This window comes from Malus sylvestris, chromosome 11 (genome assembly GCF_916048215.2).
Source record: "Malus sylvestris chromosome 11, drMalSylv7.2, whole genome shotgun sequence".
Lineage (NCBI taxonomy): Eukaryota > Viridiplantae > Streptophyta > Magnoliopsida > Rosales > Rosaceae > Malus > Malus sylvestris.
This window is the reverse complement of record NC_062270.1, coordinates 23,000,188-23,020,464: the sequence shown is the minus strand read 5'-3', so window position 1 is coordinate 23,020,464 and position 20,277 is coordinate 23,000,188. Positions and strand designations below refer to the sequence as shown.

General features: G+C 38.4%; 1 pseudogene; it reads right to left on the bottom strand.

The window, feature by feature from the left end:
* The window catches only part of LOC126590314 (hydroxyproline O-arabinosyltransferase NOD3-like), a 56,358-nt pseudogene that overhangs the window by 19,293 nt on the left and 16,788 nt on the right, over positions 1 to 20,277 (bottom strand).

Below are 20,277 nucleotides of genomic sequence, written 5' to 3'. Positions count from 1 at the left end.
TAATTGTGTATATATATTGTACTTTTTACTTTGGCAATAATATATGAAAACTATTAAGCCAATCACTTTCCATAGCCTTGCAATATACTATTCATTCATTTAATATGGTATCAAGAACCCAAGACCCTATTGCCTGAGTTTTCAACCTTGATCCTATTCCCAAAACATCATGTCAGAAACAAACAGTGAAACCAAAACCAAAATTTCAAACCATTTAGGTATGGACTCATCAAACCCATACTATGTTCATCATTCAGACAGTCCTAGTCATATGCTAGTTTCAGAAAAATTGAATGGATCCAACTATCCATCTTGGAGTAGTAAATCCATGGTTCATGCTCTCATCGCCAAAAATAAAATTGGTTTTGTTGATGGCTCCATTCAACCTCCCTCGATCAACCAAAAGAATATGCTCTCTGGAACCAATGCAATAGTATGATTTTATCATGGTTCGCCCAATCTGTGAAGGTTGATCTTTCCAAAGGAGTTGTTGATGCCAAAAGTGCCCAACAAGTATGGGAAGATTTCAGAGATCAGTTCTCACGAAAGAACGCACCAACAATTTATCAAATCCAAAAATCCATCGCATCTCTTGCATAGGGCTCCATGACAGTCTCAGCTTATTTTACAAAGCTTAAAGGCCTTTGGGACGAATTAGAGACATATCGTCCCCTTCTCATCCGCCACTAGACAAAGGCACATAATGAACAAATAGAAGAAGATAAGATGATGCAATTTCTTATGGGTCTCAACAACATCTACAACGGAATTCGCAGTAATATTCTCATGATGACACCATTGTCCAAAGTTCGTCAAGCCTACTCACTCATTATTCAAGACGAAACACAACGACGAATGTCATCGGGGTCGACCGAAAATTTCTCAATTGCTGCTGCTGTTCAAACTCGACCAAACCACTTTTCCAACAATTTCAAAAATCTTCACACGTGACTACTATGATAAAGATGGCCATAAAATTGACAATTGTACGACTCAGAAGTACCATTGCAAATTCTGTGACAAGAGAGGTCACACTGAAGATAGATGTAGATTTAAAAATGGAACAAGTGGAGGAAATCAGGGCAACAACAAAGCAATGTCGTATGGGTCCCAAGGCAGCAACAACCCACGTGTTGCATTTCAAAGTTTCCATGCTGCTCATGCAACAGCTGGTGGTTCTCACTCTTCTACAAACGCAACAGCTGTCAATACCATCCCATCCAATCTGACGCACGGACAGTGCTCCCAGCCATCTCCATTGAACCCATTGCAAGCCCTTTCAATGGAACAACTTCAACAATTAGCCCATGTTGTGTCCCTGATAAATTTAAATCCTCATTTTGGTAATAACAATGCTTATGCGAATGTTGCAGGTCTGTCATCTTTTACAGTTGCCTCCGTTAATTCTGTATTTACTCAACCTTGGATTTTGGATAGTGGGGCTACCAATCAAATCACATCAGATTCTTCATTTTTTACTAAAACTAAATCTTCACCAATATCCATTGTTAAATTACCCACTGGTTCTTCAACCACAATTACTTCCACTGGCACCATACCATTCAATTTAGACATTACATTAGACAATGTTTTATGTGTTCCTTCTTTTCACTTAAATCTCATGTCTGCCAGTCAAGTCACTGACTCCCTAAACTATTGTGCCATTTTGTTTCCCACTTTTTGTGTCTTGCAGGACTTGGCTACGGGGAAGATGATTGGATCGGGTAAGCAACGTGGTGGCCTTTATTACATGACTCCATTGCCGCGAACACTTGTCTCCTGTCAAGTTTCTCATTCCTCAAATTTATGGCATATGCGACTTGGACATCCTTCTTCAACTTGCCTCAAATTAGTATTTCCTTCATTGTCTACTAATAATATTTGTACCGTTTGTCCTATGGCCAAACAAACCAGACTTCCATTTCCTTTAAGTTCTATATAAACTCATGCTCCATTTGATTTATTACATTGTGATATTTGGGGTCCTCACAAAGTTCCCACACATTTAGGAGCTCGATTCTTTCTCACTATTGTTGATGATTTTACTAGGTGCACATGGGTTTTCTTGATGCAACATAAATCTGAAACTCAACATCTCCTAAAATCTTTTGTTACTTTTGACCGTACACAATTTCATGCACACATCAAAACAATAAGTGTTGACAATGGTTTTGAGATTTTGTCCATGAAAGATTTTTTTTTCAAACCCACGACATTGAATACCAATGCACATGTGTCTATACTCCACAACAAAATGGCGTTGTCAAAAGTAAACATTGTCACATTCTCACCGTGGCACGAAGCTTACGTTTCCAATCTTAGTACCTCTTTCATTTTGGGGTGAATGCGTCACAACAGTTATCTACCTAATTAATCGTTTACCATCTCCTTTGTTGTCCAACAAATCCCCTTTTAAGTTATTGTACAAATGTTCACCATCATTTGATCACTTAAAAGTTTTTGGTAGCTTATGTTTTTCTACTGTTGTTCACCCTACACACAAATTTGACCCTCATGCTAGACGCTATGTATTTGTTGGGTATCCAACTGGTCAAAAAGGCTACAAACTATATGATCTAGAAACAAACAAATTTTTTGTTAGTCGAGATGTTAAATTTAACGAAACCATTTTCCCCTTCCTTTCACCAACCCAACCTCCTCTGACCCACCCTCACAGTGGTCCCTTATCACTTCCATTGCCATCCATCAACAGTGACATCCCATCAAATAGCCAACTTTACCCTAATGCTGTGACATCTCTACCTCAACCTACTAGCCTATGGTCCCCACCATTTTACCCTACTCCTATTCCTATCATTTCTCCTAGTTCACCTCACCCTGACACGCTACCACCCCCTATTACTTCTCCTTCCCCAAGTCAGATCCCCTGTAACGACTCGAAAATTTATATTTGGAAGCAAATACTAAGATAGGCCCAAAATTTATTTCGGAAGATAATCACCAAATTCCTTTTCTTAAACAATTTCCAAGGAAAGATTAAATCTCAGTTATTTTATTATGGTTACATCTAACCTTCTTGTTAGACTGCCTATGTACCATACGAAGGGATCAATCCATTCGTAGTTCACAAATTCAATTTCTAACTCATTTCCGAAATCATTCAAGTGACTAACAATCACTAACTAAGTTCAAACAAGTGAATCATACCAAATTCATATCAAATATGGTTTCTGAATATCAAAATACGCATAAAATAGTAGCGTTGGTTCACTGGCCACGCACCTCTATGCGTAGCAGTCGGCCGCCCCAACTCACCGGAAAATTTCAACTATTTTTAAAAATTACCAAATTTTGTAAGAATGTACAACTCAAGGAGAGGAACATTTTTCATCCCTGAGTTGAGGTCTAATTCGGCCTGAAAATACCTGAATTTAGCCACGAACCGCCGGAACCCTAGAAATTGGGTGACCTCGATCCGCCACCTCTGTTGCTCTGACGCCCTAATCAAGGCTTGGGATTTGTTGAAGGCCTCATGGGGAGTCTAATTGTGGTGGTAATTGATGGGAATAGCTTCAGGAATTTGGGATTTCTTGCACGAACCCGTCGCACCCACCGACGGTTCTCCACCCATTTACAACAATTTTCTTCTAAATCTAGGGTGGAAAAGGAAGAGGGAATGGCTATATGATGTTTAGGAGTGGTGGCTTGGTCCAATTCATGGAAAATCCGATGGAAAACCATGGGAAATTATGGAGGAAACGGGTCGAAGGTGTCGGTCGAAGGGTGACCCGGTTATTCCCCCTCCTCTTCTTCTCTTATTTCCCTCATTTTCTTCCTTCTTGATTGGTTTCTGCCTTCCTTCCCCTAATCTGATTGGTCCCATAAGCCCTTTAATTGATTGGGCCAAAACCAAGCCCTTGATTGGTTCTCAATCCTACCTAGTGGGAGTTTATTTAATTTAAAACTATAGTTTAGTAAAACAACTTCAAATGTCTGTAACTATACCATTATAATTCGGACTCGCAAACAGCTTTTGCCCATGCGCTCATGGAATCGTCCTCTATCCAGATATGTCAAGAAATATGATAAAATATATGAGGATAAATAAGTCCTCGTAAAATTACATTAACCAAATAAGGGCATTTTTCACTTTCCAATAAAAAAATTTCCACATAATCATATATTTTAAAAATTTCAAGGTATTACATTCGACCCCCATTAAAATAAATCTCGTCCTCGAGATTTGTACCATCGATTTACGTAAAGGAATTAGGATTAGTCCCACGACTCCTTTGATAGTGAATAAAATCATAACTTCAGTCTATAATTTTATTCAAGCCCAAGAAGTAAATACTTCCATGAAGTAATCATCCATACTCAGGTTTCCTACCACGCTCATTGTAGAACAAATATAGGAAATTTTAATCATACACATTGACAAAAACAATACCAAACATCAAGCCATAATCCTCAGGGCCTAAATAAATAATAAGATTATCTACCACATCTACCATTGGTTAGATAAATACTAGCATCATAATCACAATCATTGGTAAACTACTTACCATCATTGCCATATTCATCATTGGCAAAACAATTATCATAAATTCCTATCTGTAACCATCGTTGGCCAAATAAATATCAAAATTTCAAGCCAAATTCATCAATGGCTAAATAAATATCACAATTTCAAGCCAAACTTTTAGAATTGGCAAATCAAATATTAGAAATTCCACCCAAGATCATTGAAATTTCCAATCACAATTATTAGTAAAACCACTTACCATCATTGGCTATACGTAGCCATTACCATGATTCTTCCTCAAAATTTCTAACCACAATCACTGGCGATATCAAACATTAGAAAATTTTGCCATATCTATCCTTGGCAAAACAAATATCATGAATTGCAGCCTACCATCATTGGCCAAATAATTATTAGAATTTCAAGCCAAACCATTTAAATTGGCAATTCAAATATAAAAAATTCTAGCCAAATCATTGGAATTTCACATCACAATCATTGGTAAAATCACTTACCACTATTGGCTATACATAGCTGTCACCATGATTCACTCCCAGAATTCGTGTGCCAACATAATTCAACCTGATGATTGGTCTCGTAGCCGATTACCCTCACTTCAATTTAACCACAACAACATGAAGTAGGGGTAATGAGAGTGTCTATTTAATCCTACACCCTAGAACCAAGTACCCTCCCTACAGGATATGGTACTAGTTTGGTCGCGTAGGCCTCTAGAAGTTTAGGGGATTGAAACCCAAGGTAGCGCATGATGCCCCTCACTCCTAGTAACTCTCAATCCAGGAGTATCTATTTCCAACGGCCATACCACATAGACTATCCCGCAGGAGTTGCCCAACCATATAACACCCTTTGAAGGTTTAGGGGATCGAAACCCAGGGGGAACCTCATAGTCCCTTTCACTTTTAAGTCATCAAAATCATCTAGGGAACCTACATTTACAATCCATAAGAACCTACACTAAGTCATCAAAATCATCCAGGGACCTACATTTACAATCCACATGAACCTGCACTCACAACCACACACGTGAGTGATTCACAATATATATATGTATTTATGTATCTCACGTATTCATAGAAATTATGAAATGTTGTAGCCACAATGCAAATCATAATTCCCACTAACAGAACTCCATAATCACCATGGAAGTTGCACCACAACCACATAAGTGAGTGATCCACCATATATACATATATATCACATGAATGCCACTTATTCACAAAATTATGAAATAATGCAATCACAATACATATGCATTTCACATAATGCCTCATAATTCATAAAACTTATGAATTAAGGCAATATCCATGCAATCATATTTCACATCATCAAAACATGAGAATAAATATAAATTCACTCTCCTGCCAGTGTGAGATTCATAATAATGTATATATCTCATTAATGCCACATTAATAAGAGAAATTATGAAATAATGCAATATCATTGTAAATCATAATTCACATCCAAAAAATGGCATAACGCTCCATATTGTAGAGTAGGATCATTTGCTCTGATACCACTTGTAACGACCCGAAAATTTATATTTGGAAGAAAATATTAAGATAGGCCCAAAATTTATTTCGGAAGATAATCACCAAATTCCTTGTCTTAAACAATTTCCTAGGAAAGATTAAATCCCAGTTATTTTATTATGGCTGCATCTAACCTTCTCGTTAGACTGCCTATGTACCTTACGAAGGGATCAAATCATTCATAGTTCACAAATTCAATTTCTAAATCATTTCCAAAAATCATTCAAGTGACTAACAATCACTAACTAGGTTTAAACAAGTGAATCATACCAAATGCATATCAAGTATGGTTTTTGAATATCAAAATATGCATAAAATAGTAGTGTTGGTTCACTGGCCACGGGCCACCGCTCGCACCGCCGTGCATGGTGGTTGGCCGCCCTGACTCGCCTGAAAATTTCAACGATTTCCAAAAATTACTAAATTTTGCAAGAATGTACAACTCAAGGAGAGTAACATTTTTCATACCTAGGCCGAGGTCTAATTCGGCTTGAAAATACCTGAATTTGCCCACAAATCGCCGAAACCCTAGAAATTAGGTGACCTCGATCCGCCACCTCTGGTGTTCCGCCGCCCCAACCAAGGCTTGGGCTTTGTTGAAGGCCTCATAGGGAGTTTAATGGTGGTGGTAATTGGTGGGAATAGCTTTAGGAATTTGGGATTTCTCGCACGAACTTGTCGACGGTTCTTAACCCATTTACAACAATTTTCTTCTAAATCTGGGGTGGAAAAAGAATAGGGAAGGGCTAGATGATGTTTGGGAGTGGTGGCTTGGTCCAATTCATGGAAAATTCGATGGAAAACCATTATGGAGGAAACGGGTCGAAGGGTGACCCGGTTCTTCCCCCTCTTCTTCTTCTCCTTTCCCTCATTTTCTTCCTCCTTGATTGGTTCCTGCCTTCCTTCCCCTAATCTGATTGGTCGCATAACCCCTTTAATTGATTGGGCCAAAACCAAGCTCTTGATTGGTTCTCACTCCCACCTGGTGGGCGTTTAATTAATTTAAAACTATAGTTATAATTTGAACTATACCGTTATAATCTGAACTCGCAAACGGCTTTCGCCCATGCACTCGTGGAATCGTCATCTATCCAGATATGTCAAGAAATATGATAAAATATACGAGGATAAAATAAGTCCTCATAAAATTACATTAACCAAATAAGGGCATTTCACTTTCCAATAAAAAATTCCACAAAATCATATATTTTAAATTTTTTAGGATATTAAACCCCCACCCCCCATTCATGGCACGCCAGCCTTCGTCTCACCTGACATCTCCCATCCATTCGACCCCATGTTAACCTAACTTTCTCCCCCATCCCTCCCTCGTCATTAACTTCATCCAAGGTACCTACCAACATGGCATAAAGACTACAACACAACGAACCAAGTCAGTCCATCTCTATCGGCGCCTTGTCCTTCCTCAGGTACTTGGTATCCCCTTTATAACTTCCTTTCCTATTCATGCCTTTCTTCTGCCTATTGTGCCTTTCTAGCTAACATTACAGGTTTTACTGAACCCACCTTATATGCTCAAGCTGTCTTTGATCCTAAATGGCACAATGCCATGCATGCATAATTAATGGCTTTGCAGCAAAATAATACATGGACTATGGTTCCCTTGCTTGCTGGTAACAAGCCCATTGGTCGCAAATGGGTCTATAAAATTAAGTACCACTTTGATGGCATAATTGAGCGATACAAGGCTCGTCTCATTGCTAAAGGCTACACTCAAATTGAGGGTATTGATTATCAAGAAACTTTTTCTCCTACTGCCAAACTCACCATTCTTCGTTGCCTTCTGGTCGTTGCTAGTGCCCGTCATTGGTTCATTCATCAATTAGATGTTTATAATGCATTTCTTTATGGTGATTTACATGAGGTTGTTTTCATAGAACCTCCTCATGGTCTTCGCCGACATGGGGAGAACATTGTATGTCGACTTAACAAATCTCTGTATGGACTTAAATAGGCCTCAAGAAATTGGTTTTCCATTTTTTCAGTCACCATTCAGAAAGCCAGTTATCAATAGTCAAAAGCTGATTATTCCCTTTTTACAAAGGCCCAAGGTACCTCATTCACTGCAGTCCTTATCTATGTAGACGACATACTTCTTACAAGAAATGATCTTAAAAAGATGGAACGACTCAAAACATTCCTTCTCACACGCTTCCGCATCAAAGATATTGGTGATTTAAAATATTTTTTGGGCATTGAATTTTCTTGTTCTAAGAAAGCCATTTTCATGTCTCAAAGGAAATATGCACTAGATGTTTTGCAGGATTCTGGTCTTACAAGGGAACGGCCAGACAAATTTCCAATAGAACAAAATTTGAAACTCACTCCCACCGATGGAGCATTGTTAGATGATCCCACCAAGTACAGAAGACTAGTTGGATGATTGATTTATCATACTATCACCAGACCTGACATAGTATTTTCAGTCTAGACATTAAGTCAATTCATGCACGAGCCTCGCAAACCTGATTGGGATGCAGCTTTATGAATTCTTAAGTACATTAAAGGTACTCCTGATTAAGGTTTGTTATTTCCTGTCTCCAACAATCTTGAATTAAAGGCCTTTCGTGATTCCAATTAGGGCGGTTGTCGTGCCACAAGAAGGTCAGTTACTGGGTACTGTGTGTTTCTTGGAAATTCCCTCATCTCATAGAAATTCAAGAAACAAGATAATGTTTCTCGATCATCTGTAAAAGCCAAATATCGAGCTATGGCCAACAGATGTTTAGAGTTAACATGGTTGTGCTATATATTGCAAGATTTAAAGGTTCCCCAAAAAGGTCCCACACCATTATTTTGTGACATTCAAGCCGCTCAATATATTGCAGCTAATCCTGTTTTTCATGAACGTACGAAACATATTGAAATTGATTGTCACATTGTTCAAGAAAAATTGCAAGGTGGAATGATTAGTCCTTCACATGTACCTACACGTTTCCAATTAGTAGATTTATTCACGAAGGCTTTAGGGAAAGATCAATTTGTGAAATTGCGCGACAAGTTGGGACTTCATGATATTCACTCTCCAATTTGAGGGGGATTATTAAGGAAAGATCTTGTAATATACTGTATAATATGTTTTCCTAAAAGTAGCTGATATGAAATCCCATTAAAAGAGGGATGCGATCTCCTAGGCATTATTGCAGAGATATTTAGTTGACTTAGTTGTATATATATTGTACTTTTTACTTTGGCAATAATATACGGAAACTATGATAGGAGCATATTTGTGCGACTTAGTTAGCTTGTTTTCTTGCATTTTCGTAGTTAGTTTGTGTTTGTTATAGTGTTTTAAGCTATTTTCGTGTATTTGTAGGTCCATATGACAAAGATGGCAAGAAAGTGCAATTTGGAGCATTTTGAGGCAGTTTTGGGCACCAAATGGATAACTTATGAATGGAGCAAGATGGATGGACGAATTTGAAGTTCAAGAGGCTAGGAATGTGCTGAAAAGAGTGAAGAAATAAATCTAAGACAACGAAGATAAGGAATCAGTTCAAAAGGAGTCATTATCCAAAACCTTATCCAACCTTATCTTATCCAAACTAACATTATCTTATCTTATCCTTTCCTAATCTAGCATTATCCAATCTTATCTTATCCAAATCAGTTTGTGCCTTAATTCCAGCTATTTCTAAGGGATAGTTATGCATTTAAAACATATATTTTAGATTCTAGAACCCTTATCCCTTAAGTACCGCATATATGCCTTATCTAGGTGAATTAGGACTTGTAATCCTTCTCTAAAACCATGTCGTGTATCCTTGTTCATTTAGGATCAGAAATAGGTGCTGGAACATCCTTTCTAGAAGCCTTATCCTTTCTCTTAAACTTGTGGCACCTTTGCTATCTTTCTTTCCTTTGGTTTCTGATTGATTTAACCCATTCCACTTGGGTTTTGGTTACATAATCCTTGTCCCACTTTAATTTCAGAAACCTATCTAAATCCTTAGGGATTGTGACATGTATTTTAGCTTATAAATACACACCCTTTCCGCACAACATCATTCACCACTCTTTACCATATTTTTCTGCACTCATACATCCCTCAAACACGTTCACCCCTCATTGTGCCGTGAGTATTGCAAGGAGAAAGAAGATGAGCCTTTGTGCCGTGCCTATGCCCAAGTCTTTGGGAGTGCTGGAGCGTTCTTAGGTGTTTTCCATCTTTTACTTTCAATGTTTAATTTAAGTTATCTTTGTTTAATTGCGAACATGAGGAACTAAGTTCTTTATAGTTAAAGGTGAATTCAAAGCCATGATCATATGTTTTATATGAATTGATTTTCTCCAGTTATTGTTTCATGAATCGTGAATGTGGTTTACTTATCTATTTTATTAAGAACTTGTTCTTGTATGTTGATTAAGGTGGCCAACTTAGTTTGCATGCATGAATTTGATGCTAGAGTATAAGGGAATTTCACCTAATCGTTATGAACTTATATTTATGAGTAGTAAAAGTCGCTAGTCACGATTGTGTGAAGTAAATCCTAGGCAAGAGTAACATGCTTTTCATAGTTATGAATGCCTCGTCAATGCTTATGGTTTCCATTGAACTTAATGATATTTGTTAAGTGTTTGTATCATGCGTATTCCATAGTTAGGGAACTTGATGAAGAATAATTTGGTTGTGATGCGTTTTCCATTCAATTCAATGAATCTAGGGAAATTTGAAAATTAATTAGTTCAATACAATTAATTTGGGGCATTGTCATTCATGGTTTGTCGAAAGAATAATTGGAAATCGATTCGTATGCTTATGTTTCATGTGTGGAGAAGGAACCCTCTAACTAGCCTTTCACCATTCTATTTCATCAATTTCATGTCTTCTTAAGTTTCTGTTTTTAAGTTTTAAAATTCGTCAAAAACAATCCCCCAGTCATTAAGTCTTGTTAGTTAAGTCAAAACCTGCTTTCTGTTAGTCTTTTGAGTCAAGTTAAGTCTTATTTTCGTCCAAATCACTTGTTAGGTCTAGAATTGAGTCTTTTTTATTGTTTGTTGCTGTTTTGAGTGTTTTAAGTCAATTTTGAGTCTATAGAGTCTAGTTTAGTGTTTTTGAGTCTTACTTGTATTGATTAACATCCCTAGTTAATCCCCGGTCTAGAATGATCCATGCTTAATACTACAATTGTCATCAATAGGGTTTAATTTGTGTGTCAACTTAATTTTCACATCAAATTTTTGCGCCGTTGCCCGGGATTAGCAAACTTACTAATCCCTTGTTTGTGTCGTGTCCTTTGTGTTTCTTTTTAAGTTTTTCCGTGAGTTTTTGTGTGTGTTTGTTTCTTCTTTGTTGTGCCTTTGACCTAGTTATTGATTGTGTTTGTTTCTTCGTTTTAGGTACTAGTTTATGAATCGTAGTTCTCAACATATTAGTGTAAACATCTTGGAGTTCGACGACGATTTTGAAAGAACTTTGAGAAGAAAGAGAAAGCAACCAGAACCTAATCCACCTAGTTCAAGCTCAGAGGCCGAATCTGAGTTTGAAGAGTAAGAAGAATAGGAAGTCATGGCAGTGGATAATCGTACAATAAAAGAATTTTCAGCCTCGGGGTTGGACAATGTCGTACCCCTTTGCATTCAATATCCTGTGGTTGCCCAAGGAAAGACTGATGAGTTCGAATTAAAGTCAAGCTTGCTGCACCATATTCCTATGTACCATGGGTTATCCATGGAAGATCCAAACAAGCACTTGAAGGAGTTTGAAGTGGTGTGCTCAAGCATGACACCCATCAATGTCGATGGAAGTATTCTGAAGATGAAGGCCTTTCCATTCTTTCTGATGGATAGGGCTAAAGATTGGCTATACGAACTAGCACCCGGAACGGTCACATCTTAGGAGAGTATGAAAACAGTGTTCTTGGAGAAATTCTTCCCAACTTCAAGGGTTATTCTTTTGAGGAAGAAAATCAGTGGTATTCAACAAAACCAAGACGAATTATTCCCAGCATATTATGAGCGTTTTAAAGGTCTAGTTGCATCTTGCCCTCAACATCAAATGAAAGAGCTGTTACTTCAATATTTCTATGAGGGACTCCTCCCAATTGAAAGACAAATAAAACATCGATGGCTGCCAAGGTTCTAATTGCCAACCGAGCGTTGAATGCACAGCAATATGAAGGTGTTGGGCAAAGAGACACCCCACGGTAACAATTGAATGAGGTAAGTTCCGTTTCTGATTTGCAATCTCAAATAACTAATCTTACTTTTATGTTTTCACAGTTTATGGAAGGATGCAAAGTGCAAGGAAATACACCAAGTGTGTGTGGCGTGTGTTCTATGCAAAGGCACCTCAATGATCAATGTCCACAATTGATTGAGAATGGTGGATGGGAAAGTATGCATGCCGGGATATCAAGGACCAAATCAGCCACGGAGTGATCCATACTTTAATACTTACAATTCGGGATGGAGAGATCATCCAAATTTCAAATGGAGAGAGCCACAACAACCTGCCCAACAAGGGGGATTTCGGCAAACACCACCTGGGGTGTTTCACAGGCCATATGTACCACCACAAGTCCCACCACAATCTACCCAAAAAAATTCAGGTTCGAAATTAGATAATGATACACTTTTTCAATTACTAAATTCACTTATACATGGCCAACAAAATCAAGCTAAGGAGATGAGTGAAGTGAAGAAACAAATAGGGTAGATTTCTGAGTTTATGGGGCAGTTTCGTGAAGAAGGAAAATTCCCTGGTTCAACCATTGTGAATCCGAAGGGAGACTTTGAATCCGCTAAAGCCATAATGTTGAAAAGCAGAAAAGAAGTGGGAATCAAGCCAAACACATCCAATACAAGTCAAAAAGAGGATGAAAAGTTGCTGATTGAGGAGGAAGAACAAGCCAAGCCCACGACAAGGGTGGAGAAACCCTTGCCGCAGCCATCCTCCAATTCCAAACCATCCAATTCGACTAAGGTAAGTCCTAATTCGAATTTTTCTAGTTCTATTCCACTAAATGCGCCCTTCCCTAGCAGGTTTAGGCAATCAAAGAAGGAAGAGAACGAGAAAGACATTCTAGAGACGTTTAGGAAAGTGCAAGTCAATATACCTCTCCTCGATGCAATAAAGCAAGTCCCAAGGTATGCTAAGTTTTTGAAAGAGCTTTGTACAACGAGGAGGAGAATTTCAAACAAAGAGGTTGTCCAGGTAAGTGAGAATGTTTCTGCTGTTTTGCAAAGGAAATTACCCCCTAAATGCAAAGATCCGGGTAGTTTTACAATTCCTTGTGTTATCGGCAATACTAAGTTTGAACATGCTATGTTAGACTTAGGAGCTTCAATTAATGTCATGCCATACTCAATTTATGCATCTATGAACTTAGGAGAGCTTAAAAACGATGGTGTCATAATTCAATTAGCCAATCGTTCTAATGCATATCCGAAAGGAGTTTTGGAAGATGTTTTGGTGTAGGTGGTTAATTTGATAATCCCAACAGATTTCTATGTTTTAGAGATGGAGGATTCACCCAATGTCACCCCATTGCTGATCCTACTTGGGAGGCCCTTCATGAAATCAGTACGCACCAAGATAGATGTGTTCAAGGGGACGTTAACAATGGAATTTGATGGGAAGATTATTGATTTTAACATTTCTGAAACTATTAAATTTTCTAAAGATAACCATTCTTGTTTTTCTATTGATGTATTTGATGAATTGGCGCAGGATTATTTGATTTGTTGGAAGAAGATCCCCTTGAAACAACAACTGCACAAGGAATTGGATTGAAGCACAATCTGGCCGTACCTAATGAAGCACATGCCGAGATTGTGGCTACTTTTGAATCACTACCACAACATCATGGTAAGCCCCCAAACTCAATTCCAATTCCCGTTTTTACTAATACGTTGTTACCTTCAATAATTCAAGCCCCTATTCTTGAACTTAAACCTTTGCTGGATCATTTAAAATACATCTTTTTGGGAGATGAAGAGACGTTTCCCATGAAGGAAAAATTTGTCCTAGCTAAGAACATGTGAGAATATTTGAACACATAGGCAAACTATTAACATATTAAAGTAGGCATGCATTCAAAAACAGTTATAAAACCTATGACTTTCAAAGCCTAGTGAATGGTGAACCATGAGACTCTTCAACAACATTAAAGAGAAGGAAGGATTTAGAGATTCATTACCCTTGAAGCTCATCCTTGTTTACACAAGGAATTCACCTAAGTGGAGGGCCTTCAAGTCACCTCCTAGCTCCTTAGATCTTCCTTGCGATTTTCTACCTTTTGATGCTCCTTTGCTCCTTTAGGATGTGAGGAAAGGATCTCCAAAAAAACACCAAAGATTTGGTGTCTCTAAGTCTCCACACCAAGGATGAGGTGTGAAGATGAAATGGATGACTTAGAAAAGAAAAGATTGCTAGCTATCTCTTCCCTAAGTGGCCGGCCTCTTTTAGAGAAAAAGAGAAAAAGTGTTTCTCATCTTTGTCTCAAGAAAACCCTAATGAGGTAAAAGCTATAAAGATGCTTTTATATCTCTTTTCTTAGGTGAGTGGCAAACTTGCAATTAAGCAAAACTTCCCACTGCCCTTGCTATGGCCCGCCATCTTAAGTGATTGGGCTATTTGCCCATATTTGTTTTAGTTGTCATACAACTTAAACATAATGGGCCTAGTGGACCAAACCCTTTTGGACCCCGAAGCCCAAAACTAACTTAAAAGCCCAATACGAACCTTTCGTATAATTAATCAACTAATTTATTAAACTTGACCATTTTTCAATTAAACCATTTAATTGCTTATCCATTTCATTTATATTTCTTCACTTTCATCCTTACTCGGTGTACGATCCATTAGGTTCCAATTAGCGAGGCAGTGGGCGATTGTTACTCTTAACAATCGATTGTGAATTGAAACTTCATTTCAATTCTCCCTTTGATTAAGATTTAGTGTTTGCTAATCTTCAGGGCTTTCACAAACCATGAGTGACACCAAGGAGCATGTCATGGCTACCCAAGCTAAATAGAATTGGTTGGAGAACCTATCCAGTTACAATTACAATGCAATACGGTCATTCTCTAATATAATGCTCTTAATCACATTGTTTGAGTGATAGTTTGTTTCATGTCTACTATCCAATGTAATACTTCTCTATATGATTCAATTGAATATGATTTGGAACATACTTCCTAAGTCATATTCGTATGTTTTGGCCAAAGACTCCCGAATCATATCTTAGAGTATTCTCCTTCCACCATGGAAGGTTAGAGATCCCTTGTTGTGCATTCATATGCCTACATGACTAGATAGCTTGACCCTAACAATGCCGTGGACACTCTCGATGGAATGCCTTTGACATGATCAAAGATCAATGACCTAATCATTAGACATCTATGATGCTTCAGGTCAAAGGATTACTTTGTATATTTCAACTAACGAGTTCTTACATGACATGTATGTTCGAACTCTCTTTTGATCGTTGTTCAGTGTACTCGATTACCTTTTCGAGCACCTATATGTTTGTCTTAGTGTCCAACACTAAATGACTTGAGACTAGTCATACTCACGCTTGAGTTGACATAACACATACTAACCTTAGGGCATTGTCAATGCCTAATTGGCAATCCTATGGCTAGGAACGTTTTAGGAATGAACATAAGAGAAAGGTCTCGTTAATCTAACTTACTTAGATCACTAATCTCTTAGATCAAATACATTCCTTGGATACCCTTATTGCTTAAACACATGATACAATAAATAGTGATTAACAATAAGCTTTGCCGTTCATTAAACATATAATAGTTTAATACAATAAGTATTCCAAAAGCTATTACATCAAATGAGTGGCTTTGTGGGCATACTTCCAACAATCTCCCACTTGCACTCAAAGCCACCTTCCCATGTATCTAATACCCATCTTTTCCATATGGCGGTCAAGTTGGATTTGAGACATTGGCTTTGTCAGTGGATCTGCTACGTTATCGGCTGAGGCAACTTTTAAGATGTTGACTTTCCTCTCGACAGCATATCTTCTAATGATATTAAAGCGCCTGTCAAAATGCTTGTTCTTTTGATAAGCCCTGGGTTCCTTGGCTTGAGCTATCGCCCCACTATTATCACAGTACAAAGTTACTGGTGATGTAATGGTTGGAACCACTCCAAGTTCAGTAATGAACTTCTTCATCCAGAATGCTTATTTGCCGGCTTCAGTTGCAGCAACATATTCTACCTCCATCGTGGAATTAGCAATTACATCTTGTTTCTTGCTTTTCCAGCTAACAGCCCCACCATTTAGAGTGAATACATATCCGGAGTTGGAACTTCTATCATCGACGTCAGATTGGAAATCTGCATCTGTATAGGCTTCCACTCGCAACTCGGTCGCTCCTCCATAAAAGAGGAACATGTCCTTAGTTCTTCTCAAGTACTTCAGGACCGTCTTGATAGCTGCCCAGTGTTCTGATCCTGGGTTAGATTGATATTGACTAATAATGCTCACAGCATATGCGATACCAGGCCTTGTGCATATCATAGCATACATGAGACTTCCTATGGCGGAAACATAAGGAATAGCACTCATCTGCCGTATCTCTTCAAGAGTCTTTGGTCCCATAGACTTAGAAAGATGAATTCCATGTCTTATAGGAAGAAAACCTTTCTTAGACTGTTCCATCTGGAACCTACTTAGCACCTTATCTATGTACATAGATTGGGATAATCCAATTAATTTTCTGGATCTATCACGAGAAAGCTTTATCCTAAGTACATAAGATGCATCTCCCAAATCTTTCATGTGGAAGGTTTTGGACAACCACACTTTTACAGAAGAAAGTACTGCAGTGTCATTCCCGAATAGTAATATGTCATTTACATATAATACTAGGAATACAACTGCATCCCCAACGACCTTTTGATAAACACAATTGTCGTCTTCGTTTTGAGTAAAACCAAACGATTTGATTTCAGTATCAAAGCGAATGTTCTAGCTCTTGGAGGCTTGCTTAAGTCCATAAATGGACCTCTGAAGCTTGCATACCTTAGTCATTTCAGACTAGGACACGAAACCTTCGGGTTGAGTCATATGGAGCTCTTCCTCTAGGTAGCCGTTCAGAAAGGCCGTCTTCACGTCCATTTGCCATATCTCATAATCATGGTACGTAGCTATAGCAAGCAAAATCTGAATGGACTTAATCATGGCTACAGGAAAGAAGGTTTCTTCATAGTCAATCCCTTTTCATTACTTATAACCCTTGGCTACTAGTCTAGCCTTATAAGTCTCCACGTTCCCATCAGCGTCTAGCTTCCTCTTGAAGACCCATTTGTTTCCAACAGGTACTATACCTTCTAGAAGGTCTACAAGAGTCCAGACCTGATTTTGATACATGGAATCTAACTCAGATTTCATGGCCTCTTGCCATCTCTTTGAGTCAATGTCAGACATTGCTTCAGTGTAGTCCCTAGGGTCCTCCTTTGTGTCATTGTCACCTAGAAGGTGCAATTCCCTAAAGTCATTATCGAAGCCATACTTTTTAGGTGGCTTGCTAACCCTTTCAGATCTACGTGGAGCTAGGGGTTCAGGAACAGGGTTGTCAACTTGTCGAGTGCTTGTTTGTGGTTCATCATTAATCTCATTAATTTCCATCATTTTACTTATAGTTCCTTTGAGAACAAATTCGTCCTCTAGAAACTTAGCAGTTCTAGCGACAAAGACTTTTTGGTCATCAGGATGGTAGAACTCATATCCCATAGTTTCTCAATGATATCCCAAAAAATAGCACCTAACTGATCTCGCTTCAAGCTTCTTAACATATGCTTCACAACCCCAAATCTTAATGTGATTAAGACTCGGCTTTCTTCCATGCCATATCTCATAAGGCGTCTGTGAAACTGACTTGGAAGGTACTCTATTAAGTAAGTAAGCTGCTGTATATAGAGCGTATCCCTAGAATGTTACTGGTAGATCGGCGGAACTCATCAAAGAACGAACCATGTTCATCAAGGTTCGATTTCTCCTTTTAGAAACTCCATTAAGTTGTGGAGTTCCCGGTGGAGTCTACTGTGATATTATTCCACACTCTTTGAGATAATCTAGGAACTCGCTACTTAGATACTCTCCCTCTCGATCTGATCTTAGGATCTTTATTTGTTTCCCAGTTTGCTTCTCAACTTCATTCTTGAATTCTTTAAACCTTTGAAAGGATTCTGACTTGTACTTCATAAGATACACATAGCCAAACCGAGAGTGATCGTCGGTGAATGTGATATAGTAGGAGAAGCCTCATTTCAACGTAGTAGACATAGGTCCACATACGTCAATGTGGATTAACCTTAGAATTTCAGTGGCACGCTCTCCTTTCCCAGTGAATGGAGATTTGGTCATCTTCCCTTTTAAGCAACATTCACAAGTACCCATTTGGTCATTACCTAATGGGCGGAAATATCTGTCTTTCGACATCTTGCGAATCTTATCAAGGTTCACATGTCCAAGTTTAAGATGCCACATCTTTTCTTGGTTAACTTCTCCCTTTTGGGTTTTGAGGTATTCCTGCTTTCAATACAGTGCATCCCACTACTTGTCTCTAGGTGAAAAAGTCCCTCTATCATATTACCATGAGAGATAATACTACCGTTCAAGTATAAAGTGCAACTCATTTTGTCAAACAATATTGAGTGCCTATCTTGTAAAAGCTTAAAGATAGAAATCAAATTCTTTATACATGAAGGAAAATATAAACAATTTTTAAGTTATAGGACTTCCCCAGAGGGTAGTTTAAGCATGTAGGTGCCTATTGCTTTTGCAGAGATCTTAGTGCCGTTCCCAACTCGCACAATCATCTCCCCATTACGCAGTGTCCCGTTCCCTATTAGTCCCTGCAACGAATTGCAGATATGTTGACTAGCGCCTGAATCAAATATCCAGTTATTGGAGCTCACTGTAAAAGCACTCTCTATGATAGAAATAGTCCATTCTAAAGTTCGTGTCATAAGGCTCGCAATGCCTACCCTGTATTTCTTCTTCCAATGTTCATCCTTTCCACAATGAAAGCATGTTCCTTTGGATTTTATTGCCTTCTTCTTATGCAACATTTTCCTTGTGATTGCATTCGCACTCCCACTGTCCCTTTTGAAACCTTGTTCAAACTTACAACACATGTCAATCATCTCGGTAAAAGTATGATCGAATCTATTCACTTTATAGTTTATAATAAACTTAGTGAAATCATCCGAGAGAGATGCAAGGAAAAAGTCTTGGGCCATTTTCCCATCGATGGAAGTTCCTAAACTCTCAAGATCTTGAAAGATCCTTTCCATCTTTTGTCCATGTTTATGAACCGATGTCCCCTTTGCCATTTTGGCATTCAATAGACTACAAACATTTGAGAATCGTACATTACTAGTCTCAATGTCATGCATCTTATGCAAACTTTCAACCATGGCACAAGAAGTGTCCATATGCTTATGTAGCTTCATAAGCTCCTCACTAAGTGAAGTGAGGATTAAGCATTTAGCTTGTAAGTCATCCTCATAGTGTCTATCATAATTTTGACACTCCTCCTTTGAAGCTAGTTTCGTAGGAGGTACATGAGGAGGGGATTGCTTAAGCACATACAATATGTCTTTCACCTTTGAGACATTCTCAATGTGGCGATACCAAGCAAGGAAACGTTGGCCCCTAAGGCCCTTTTTGTCAAGTATAATGGTGGGTGTAATTTTAGGCATGTCGTTAACTACATAACATAACAGAAATCGTATTATATTGTTGATTTTAAAACTACTTGATTGGGTCTTAAATCAAATAGTACCACCCACTATTTTTGTCAAATTCCACATCCCTCAATGGAATTCGAGAGTTATGTTGAACTCTTAGCAGGGTATGGGAGGCTCACCATTACCAAGCCCACCTCACAATGATACTATGTTGGTTAGCAAAAATAATGATGAGAGAATAATGCTTTAATCATCTACAACTCTTGTAATTACCCATCTTGTTTGGCCTCTAGAGAATGATGCCTCACAATGATATGATGTTGGCACCATTGCACTTAATTAAGTTATTCCCACCATGCTAGTTCGTGTAGGGGTTCAAGAATAGCCTCACAATGATATGATGTCGGCCATCCTCGGTGCCTACCTCACCACATCATGCATGTACATATGGACTCCTCCTGAATGTAAGCACATACTTTGAACTTCCCCATGATAGGGTGAAGCCGGTGTAAGAGTCACAAACGATTGGAGCCCACCATGGTGGAAGGCCTACGAAG